General features: G+C 36.6%; 1 long non-coding RNA gene across 2 annotated transcripts; it reads left to right on the plus strand.

The window, feature by feature from the left end:
- Window positions 1–2,857: 2,857 nt before the first annotated feature.
- LOC141277119 (uncharacterized) lies at window positions 2,858–9,719 on the plus strand. 2 transcript variants are annotated; one of them, XR_012327880.1, is made up of 4 exons: window positions 2,858–2,894; window positions 4,238–4,293; window positions 8,012–8,102; window positions 9,632–9,719. It is a non-coding gene; the product is annotated as an uncharacterized lncRNA (long non-coding RNA). The 2 variants fall into 2 exon arrangements; XR_012327879.1 differs by lacking the exon at window positions 9,632–9,719 and having other exon boundaries at window positions 8,012–8,246.
- Window positions 9,720–10,457: the final 738 nt, after the last annotated feature.

The following is a 10,457-nucleotide window of genomic DNA, read 5'->3' on the forward strand; positions in this document are numbered from 1 at the left end:
AAAGTAATAAGAATTTCACTTCAATTTATAATAGGCTAAGAAAAGTAAGCTTTATAAAAAATAGCCTGAACTCTATATATCTTGTTTTATACTTACATCCAGTAGATATGTGGAAGCCTTTGTCTTAAGGATAGGAGACAATGTTTCAGAAAGTTTAAGACAACTCTTTGTCTTGGAGTTTTGCTGTGGTCATCAGTCAATGTCTAGGTATGGGTTTATCTTTATTCATGTTCCACAGAATAGGGTATAGTTCTTCAAGCTAAGTTTATATTTCTGTTCTTAAAATGTTGTAAAGTTCTTACCTATTTTCTTTTCTGTTATTGCCTCTCCTATATTACCTTTTCCCTATATATGAAGTCCTATGTAAGACTATGCAGGGGAGGAAGAATAATTTTCTTTCTACCCTTCTAGGTACTTGGCTGAGACCAGCCTTGTAATTAAAAGACAGATTAGCAAAGGAGAAACAAGCAGTGGCTTTAAAGCAGGTATACCTCCTGTATTCATGGGAGACACCCAGGATAACTGAATAGCTCTCTGAAATAGTCCCAGCCATCACCTTAAATACCATCTCCAGCTAAAGACAGCAGAAGATGTTGGGAGAATGTGAGGGAGTCAGTTACAGAAGGTTACCTACCAGGAAAAGCACAGTCAATAAGGGTAAGGTTGTTATGCAAATTTAAGTTGCTGCTTTCTCCTTAGGAGTTTCTAGGATTTAGTCATCCTGCTCTTCCTATTACAGAGAGGGAAGATTTCCCTTTTACATGTAAATGTCCCCTTACAAAAGAGTAACTTCTTCAGTTTTCAGAGCTTCTCTTATGTCTACTGTTTCTTAAAAATAACTAACCTAAAATAATCTTTATGCCAAAGAGGCTTATTTTGGTGTGGCAAATTCTGCTCCCCTTCAATTATTTCATTCTCTTTCCCATTTCCCAATTTCTATTTTATGATTCTACATTTCTATCTCTTTCCTTCTTTTGAGTGATTTCTTCAAGTCTAACAGACAACTCATTAACTCTCACTTTATTTATCTTTAATCTAGTGTTTAATGCTGCTCTTGATTTTTTCCAGTAGCCATTTCCATTTCTAAAAAAATTTCTACACATTAAAATGCATTTTATCCTTCAGAGAAATCTGTTCTTGCCTCAAGAATTCTGCTTCTTTTTAGGGAAAAAAAAAAAAGTTGAATATTCAAAAAAATAAAATCTCTTTCAGGTTGTTGAATCATCATTAATTTGGAGGTATGAATTTCACTTATTATTCCAGTAACTAGTCATTTTTGGCTATAAGTTTTCAGAACTACTTCCTTGGGAATCCATTTATCTGAGTTATTATGGATGCATTCCTATAGAGTGGTTTCACATTTGTCACTGTAAGAGTTTTCACATCCTAAAATAAATTTTATATTTATTTTCAACTTGAGATCCTCAATGCCACATTTCACTCCCAGTTAATGGGAATGAAAAATCCACAACCTCTTATGGAGCAAGCTTAGATTCTTTTTCCTAAACATTGATCTCTTTTTCCATCTACAGCACTAGGTAATATCTAGTTTCTTTGCCACAAGCATGACCAATGTGTGAGTTCTTCAGAAGTAGAAACCATATCATTGTTTCCTAAACAAGCCTTAATATTTTCAATAAGATAATGATATTTTACAATAAACCATCTTAATTATGAATGTGATTTGAAAACATGTCTATGTTTCTAACTTTAGATATTGGGGATATATGTGTCCCTTTGAAATAATCTTCTTTCATGACAATTAAAGTCTCTCTTCTAGATTTTTTCTCCACAATAGACTCTAACATAACTCCTATCTCATCACGTCTTCATATGCCATTTTCCAAAATAGTCATCTTTTCTTTTTTATATTATATATATTTATTTTAATATATATTATATATATTTATTTTAATATATATTTTATATTATATTATGTATATGAGAAAAATGGGCAAATGTTTTAAATTTGAATCTGATCAATATCAAATATGATCAAAAGATTAATTTCCTACTTTTGAATGCCATTTCACATTACTTTTACCTTCAAGGGTACCCAAAGAAACATCTGGTTTCTAAGTTCCTCCAACACCTGAAAATGTTATACTGCATCATACCATCATTGCTTTCCTCTATACATTCTGTGGATCCATTCTCTAAGTATATGCCCCAACCAGACTGAATTTCATGAATTCTTCAAAAGGCCATACAACTTATGTATCTTTAAATCAAGATTTGGAATGAGTCACACCATTTCTACCATTCATTAGTTCTTTGAACTGAGATATTCTTTACCTCTATAAGCTTAGTTTCATTTAGCTATGAAACAGAAATATTGCTATCTCCTTCATATGATTTTTTTTGTGAAAATATATGAGTAAGTTAAAATTCCTAGCTCAGTGCCTTATACCTGTTATGTATTCTATAAATTAGCTGTGTCCCTCCTTTACCCCTTTTATTCATGTTTTTCAACTGTTTGCCAGCTCTTCTAACTCAGGCCAGGCATGTTTGGAATAGTATCTTAAAGATTCCGTTGTTGCTCACAGACCCCATAGCAATGCCCCCAACAATCCATTCCACGTCCATGGCTGAATTATTGACTTCATATCCCAAATCATTTCAAGAATCCCAATCATGTATTTAACTGGGTAACTGTGTGGGATTTCTTTGTTGTCTATAAAAAGGAGAAGCATGTGAGGTGGGAATAATAATGGTAACGACAATGATAATAATATAATAATAGCTACCATTTTTAGGTTTAATACTTAAACCACCATATCAAGAAAGCACTATTCTTATTCCCATTTTAGAGACAGAACACTGAGCCTCTGAAAAGCTGACTTGCCTGGGGTTACAAGAGCTATTAAGAGATGGAACAAGGATTTCAAATTCAGGTCTGTTATACCCTAGGTGCTTTGCTTCTTAACCATTACTCCACACGGTAAAAATGAATGTAGTTATGAATTTTTCACTGATGTACTAACACTAAAGCTGTCACTAATCATATTTATGACTTTTTCAATAAAATCTTTAAAAATTTTTCTAGAGTTAAGTGATATTCCGACACATCAGAAAACACAAATTTGAGAGATGACTGTAGCCATCACTGGATCAGATATAAATTATGCCTAATTACTAGAGTCTAGAAGATGGAGATGCAGACCTGCAGGATGATAATGGGATTCAGTAGACATACGTTCTGGGCTCTAGAGAATGGGTGATAGGTGGCAATTATCATTAGTGACTTTTGAATAAAGATGTTAGAGTCTTCTCACTCATTAGACCAAACAGTTTGATGGTCATTAGAAGTGGCTGTAAAAGGCATTGAAATGCCATCAGAAAAGGGGTAATGCTTATTACTGTAGCAACCTATTATTTCCATAATGGCGGTGTGATTAAGAAATCAACATCAGACTTTTTATTTCATCAGCCGTGGCTTTTAAAAGCTGGTGGCAGTGGTCACAAATCAAACTTGGAACAGTTTCTATACCTTTGGTGGAACTCACATGGCAAATACCACATTCTTTTCTAACTGTGACATTAATTTGAATATTATCAGGGGCAGGTCAAAACAGATCTGCCATAAATCACTTCAAAAGTTTGGTCAGAGTTGGAGGCATACACACAGCTTTCACTATGAAAAGGAGACTGCTGTTTTACATTCACGGTTTGTTACAAATCTCTTAGGAACAAGAACACAGAGGCAGTTGTCACTTTTTTTTCCTATGCACTGGTTGTAAATACAAGATGTGGGGCTCTGTTGAAGAGTTATACAACACATCATGAGAAAATCACCACCCAGATTCTACGCTAGGAGAGGGAAGTGTATAGACTACACAGTAAATTAAAAGATGTAAAAACCATACTAGAGGACATTATGCTTAAGGAAACAAATTCTCATTATTTTGAATAAGACTTTGAATTCTTAAAGTCTGACCTAAATGACAATAATAATTGGATATTTACAATGAAAAATATGTAGAAAACCTACAAGCAATAAGTCAATGATTATACACTTGCTAAAAACATGTGTTCGGCATTTTTTTAATTCCCTAATTAAATCCTAATTAGAATGAGCACTGGAGTGTTCATTTTTGCTATACCTCTGGGGCATTTTTTACACCTTCAGGAGCCTAGGCTTATTCAGATATGTAAGAGATAATTATCAATAAAAAGGACCAAAGCGTTGTTGGCTCAGAGAGTTGCTTATGTGTGGTTTTTGCCTCTGTCTAAACAGCCCAGGGGACCTGTGTGTGACTGTGAACTGTAACAGTTTCCTCACCTGCCCAATAGGTAAAGTATGATTTTTTCTACATCCTCCAGCCATGGCTTGTCTTCCAAAAAAAGAGAAGTCTGTGTAGATGCTCAAAAAATCTGAATACAAGGTGAATAGACAAATAGGAGTATTCAAACGCTGGTCCCACTTAACAACTTAGAGTGCTAACATTAAATCAGTTGATTCAGTCTCAGAATCCATGAAGTCCACTTTAACTTGATGTTCTATGCATTAAAATTAAATGATGAGTTCTGTGTTGAGAGTTGGGCATTATCCTTCTTAACTGATCTCCTAAGATTCTCTTGGAAAAGCTTTCCAACACCCTTTTTTTTTCTTTATTGTCAACTCATATTTAGACTTTCTTTCCTAACTATCATCCAAGCTGTGAAAATTTTTGGTCACCTTATATATTAAGATCCTACATAAGGTACTGAGTGAGACAGGCATAAAAACATGCATAAAGAAAATCAATGCTCCATGCTCAAGATGTCTGCAGTCTAGAAAGAGAAACAGTCACAATCAGAATAATGATAATATTATACTATTAATAACATTGGCAATAACAGTAATAACCAGCAATTATTTCATTCTTGCTGTATTCTAGACATTCTATGGTCTTACATATAGGCTCTCATACCATCCCCTCCAATAACTTTCAGATCCAAAGTAGGCAATTTCTATAGAGTTTATTTATATGGAAATGAAAATCAGGAAAGTGAAGGAAACTATGTCTAGAAGTAGCAGAGTCAGGATACCTCATTCCTTGTTCTTTTTTTGGACAAAGACAGGTGTATGACCTGAATGAGGAGACATCTAATAGCCATAATATGTGTAAGTGGTTGAGAGAATTTGAAGTAAGAAGCCTGGGTGGGAGAGGATTATGAGTATGGGGCAGGTAGTGGTGGTGGTGATGAAGAAGGACATAGAATAGGGTATCTAAAAAGCTGCCATATGAAAGAGGAAGAAAGAAACAAGAATGATGGGCTCATGGTCCACGCAGGTAATTTCTAGCTAAGGAAGATTTTACCAGTAACAACTTTTCATTAACATTTATGGATTTTTTTTTTGAATCTTGACTTTTTCTGCCTAAAAATTTTGAGTATGAGACTAGACAATTATTTGCAGAGATTAGAAGTTCATCCTTCCTCGTGGTTTGCTATCCATATCTCATTCATTCGTTTTAAACCGTGGCCATCATGCATAGACTTTCTAACACTACTTGATTGATTTAATTCCTTACTACTTGTCTCTTTCTTTTGCCTTCAAAAATCATGTTCTATTTGTAATACTGGGCTCCTTTCAAAATGTTTCAAGTACATCTACTTTGTTCAAGTTCACTTTTGCCTACCCCAAATCCCGAGCTTAGTTACCTTAAATCTGTTTGCCAAGTTTTGCTCTAAGCTAGAATATGTGCTGTTTGAGATGGCATGCAGCACAATTCTGGGATTCAGAGAATGAATAAATAACCTCTCCTTATAAGCACCAGAAGCAATGTTATATACCATAAGGATTTCAGAGTCTTTGGTCTTGATAGACAAGCCTTTACTGTGGACCTGGCTTTGGAAAATTGCAATACTGACTGCTCAAAAGTGAATACTCAGGACTTCTCTGGTGGCACAGGGGTTAAGAATCGGCCTGCCAATGCAGGGGACACGGGTTCGATCCCTGGTGTGGGATGATTCCCACATGCTGCGGAGCAACTAAGCCCATGTGCCACAACTACTGAGCCCATGCATCACAAATACTGAAGCCCGGGTGCCACAACTACTGAGCCCGTGCATCACAAATACTGAAGCCCATGTGCCTAGAGCCCGTGCTCCGCAACAAGAGAAGCCACCGCAATGAGAAGCCCACACACCGCAACGAAGAGTAGCCCCCACTCTCTGCAACTAAAGAAAGCCCACAGGCAGCAATAAGGACCCAAAGGCAGCCAAGAATAAATAAATAAATACATTAAAAAAATGCTTTCAAAAAAAAGTGAATACTCAAGGAATCTCTGAATTAGGTAGATCATTTTGTTCCACCCTCTCAATGACTTGGCTCAGGACTTAACTAGTGTTGGAAATCTTTGGGAACAGTCACCTTCGCTGACTTAACCTGGAGCCAGTCTGATTTTGGATAATGTTCTTAATAATGTGGTAGGTGGCAATCTGTCAAAGACAATACTCTCTAATTATGAAGCATATGAAGATGCCAAGATGGGAAGCATTCTGAGATGTGTTTTCCCAAACATTGGGGCATATGACAAAAAAGTAACTCATATACCTATTCAGTTGAAGCATTTTTATAGTAATTCTCTTTGACTTTTCAACAAAAATCAGTGAGTAGTTATATCTCAATTTTATAGATGGGGATTCTTAAGCTCATAGATGTTAAGGGACTTACCCAAGGACCCTTAGCTAGTAACTAATAGAGCCAGGATTTTAATTTAATTATGAATCTGAATCATGTTCTTGAAAAATCTAAATCCATTTTTACCAATCTCATTTATCCAATGTAAAAGATAGTAAGAGAGTACTTCGCAGATGATACTTTATACTTTTATGCATTTCATGTCTATTCATAATTTTAATAAATCCTTCAGTATACTCATTTTAAAAATCATACTCTCTTCTCATTTTGCTCTCTGTGATAACAGGGTAAAACAACTGTCAACAGATGTGATAGTTTACAGATCATTAAATTCTCCTCTACAACACATCCTCAGAAATGCTCTGGTGTCAAAGGACCTCCTCTTTCCCATCTGAATAGATTGGTTTTAAAACAGTTTTGCTCAAAAATACTAACTTAGTCAATTTCCTCCAATGTGCAATTAACCTGAACAATTCTGGAGATGGGGGGGGGGGGGCACTTTGCAATGAATTACACCTGGGTTCCTCTTTGCATCTGTATCCTATCTTTCCATCTACTGGGCTATCTGCCTTCCCTTATAGACCTTCAGTGGGTCACCTCAAGTCTGTGGGACAGATGGTTCTTCAACAAACTGCATAAGAGAACACATTTTGTTTGGGAAAAATCAAGGGGAAAAATTCCTGCCAGTCCAAATATCTGCCTGTCCCTCGCTCTCTGCTTCACACACACACATGCACACGCGCACACACACACTTTTACAACATGTTATTTGCTCTGTGTGAAATGCACTTCTCTCCATTATTTCTAATTCCAGTGATGGAAAATAATGAATCATCATCCTTAAATCCCTAGATAGTTACCATATTCAAAAGAAATTTCTTCCTGACTTACCCAACAAAATAATCACATTCTATTTGTATTCCATCTGTACCTTATGCATTCCACAAGAGCTACAGGTTAGCACTTTTTATTGTATGGCTTTAATTTTTACACTTCTCTATCCCTTACTTTACTATATGCTCTAAAAAGCAGGGACTGTACAATTACAACCTAAGTATCCCCAACACGTATAGAACAGCGCCTGACACATAGCTGTTGATCAATATTGCTTATTCACTTATTTATCTTTTCAAAAATATATTCAGCATTTACTATGAACCTATAATGGGAAGACTTCTACGATGACCCCCAATGATCCCTGCCTCTTGGAATTTATGTCCTTGTGTTATTCCTTGCTATACCTAGAGATTAACAAATAGAATACAGCAGAAGTGATTAGATGCCTCTTCCATGATTAGATTACACAATACTGAGATTTCCATCTTATTGGCTTCCTCTCTCTCTCTCGCTCTCCCTTTTTTTTTCCCCCTGGCTTTGAGAAAGCAAGGTGCCATGTTGGAGAGACCCATAGAGCAAAGAACTGTTGGCCACATGGCCAAAGGTCTGCAAGGAACTGAATCCTGCCAACAACCATGTGAGTAACCTTGGATCTGGATCTTTCCCCAGTTGAGCCTTCAGGCAAAACCATAACCTTCCTTAATACCTTGATTGCAGCCTTGTGACACTCTGAAACATAAGATCCAGATAAGCTATGCCAGAATTCCTAAATCAAAACAGCTGTGAGACAATAAATGTCAGTTGTATTAAACCACTCAATTAGGAGGTAATTCATTACAGTAATACATAACAAACGCAGCGCTGACATTGTATTAAGTGGTAGCAATGTAGTGATGAGTAACATAGATAAGATCCCTTTGCTAATAGTGTTCACATTCTAATAATCAAGTAAAAATTGTCTCATCTAATTTTAGCTATAGCTCAGTATTCTATTAATGTGAATAGAATACCTTTTCAAATGGTGTCAGTTATCTATTTCCCTGTAACAAACTACTCTAAAACTTAGTTTCTTAAAAATAATAATTGCTGATTATTTCCCATGATATTCTCAGTATGCTTGGTGGTTCCTCTGTTGGTTTTGTCTGATCTTACTTGTGTAGCTACACTCATGTAGCTGGAAGGTCCAAGATGACCTCAGTCAAATGTCTGGCAGTTGATCCTGGCTATCAGCTGGGGTCCCTTGGTTCCTTACACATAAGTCTCTTGTCCCACAGTAAGCTGGACTGGATTTCTTTTTTTTTTTTTTTTTTTTTGCGGTATGCAGGCCTCTCACTGTTGTGGTCTCTCCCGTTGCGGAGCACAGGCTCCAGACGCGCAGGCTCAGCGGCCATGGCTCACTGGGCCCAGCTGCTCCGCAGCATGTGGGATCTTCCCGGACTGGGGCACGAACCCGTGTCCCCTGCATTGGCAGGCGGACTCTCAACCACTGCGCCACCAGGGAAGCCCTGGATTTCTTTTTTTTATTAACTTTTTTTTTTTAATGAAAGAGTCTTTAAATTCTGTATTTTCAAAAGTCTCACACACATGAGTTCATATAATCCCATAATAACCTTTTTTTTAATTCCCTACTCCTATATTGCCCCTCCCCCTTCCCTCTCCCTGCTGGTAACCACTAGTTTATTCTCAATATTTGTGAGTCTCCTTTTTTGTTTTATTCACTAGTTTATTGTACATATAAATCACATCATATAGTATTTGTCTTTCTCTGTCTGACTTATTTCACTTAGCATAATGCCCTCCAGGTCCATCTATGTTGCTGCAAATGGCAAATTTTCATTCTTTTTTTATGGCTGAGTAGTATTTCATTGTGTATATATACCACATCTTCTTTATCCATTCATCTGTTGATGGACACTTAGGTAACACGGCTATGAACATTGGGGCGCATGTATCTTTTCAAACTAGGGTCTGGGGGTACATATACCCAGGAGTTGAACTGCTGGGTCATATGGTACTTCTATTTTTAGTTTTTTTGAGAAATCTCCATACTGCTTTCTACAGTGGCTGCACCCATTTGCATTCCCACCAACAGTGTAGAAGGGTTCCCTTTTCTCCCCATCCTCGCCAACATTTGTTATTTGTGTTTTGTTTGCTTTTTGATGACAGCCACTCTGACAGGTATGAGGTGACACATAAATGCGGCAGCTCTAAGTCAGTGCTCCAAGAAGGCAAGACACATTGCACAACTAACTTTTAAGCCTCTGCTTTCACCATGTTTGCTGACATCCCATTGGCCAAAGAAAGTAATGTGGCCAAGCCTGGAGTGAATGTGAGAGAAGACTATACAAGATTATGGTTACTTGAAGTCATGATTTATTGGAAGACACTGCTAAAAGAATCTACAACAAATGGCACTGGCATTTAGGTTAATAAAGGTGGTCATTAATATCTTAGCTTAAAGGAACCTTAGGAGACATGTAGTTTAATTTCCTCATCATAGAAATAAGAAAACAGATATAATTAGACCAAAACAATTCCCTAAGAACAGAATCAACATTAAAATTCAGATTCTTTTTAATCCGATTCTCTTTGCCCTGCAATGCACATTACTTGATTGCCAGTCTCAAATCAAAGAATCTTACAAAGCATAAGGTCACATCATGCCACTCTGGGTTGCAGAACACAACTTCAAAATACCAGATCCTTCTTTCTTTTGCCAGAGGTTTTTCAGCACAGAAATGTATTAGCACTCTAATATTTAGAAACTCAGTCTATCTCAAACCATACCATAATGTGCCAGGTGTTGGGAGATCATAATGAGTTATCTCCCACTAGAAATCAGAATCTAGCAATTTAAACCATTGTTTTTATACTACTCCACTTTCAATGTAGTTAGCAAAACACTAGTGAGACCATATTCAACTAAACACCTGATTTTTAATCTTCTCCAGGATTATCTGTATTGGGTGAAACTATTATTGCACTGTACTTT

This window comes from Tursiops truncatus, chromosome 19, assembly GCF_011762595.2.
Source record: "Tursiops truncatus isolate mTurTru1 chromosome 19, mTurTru1.mat.Y, whole genome shotgun sequence".
NCBI classification, from domain to species: Eukaryota; Metazoa; Chordata; class Mammalia; order Artiodactyla; family Delphinidae; genus Tursiops; species Tursiops truncatus.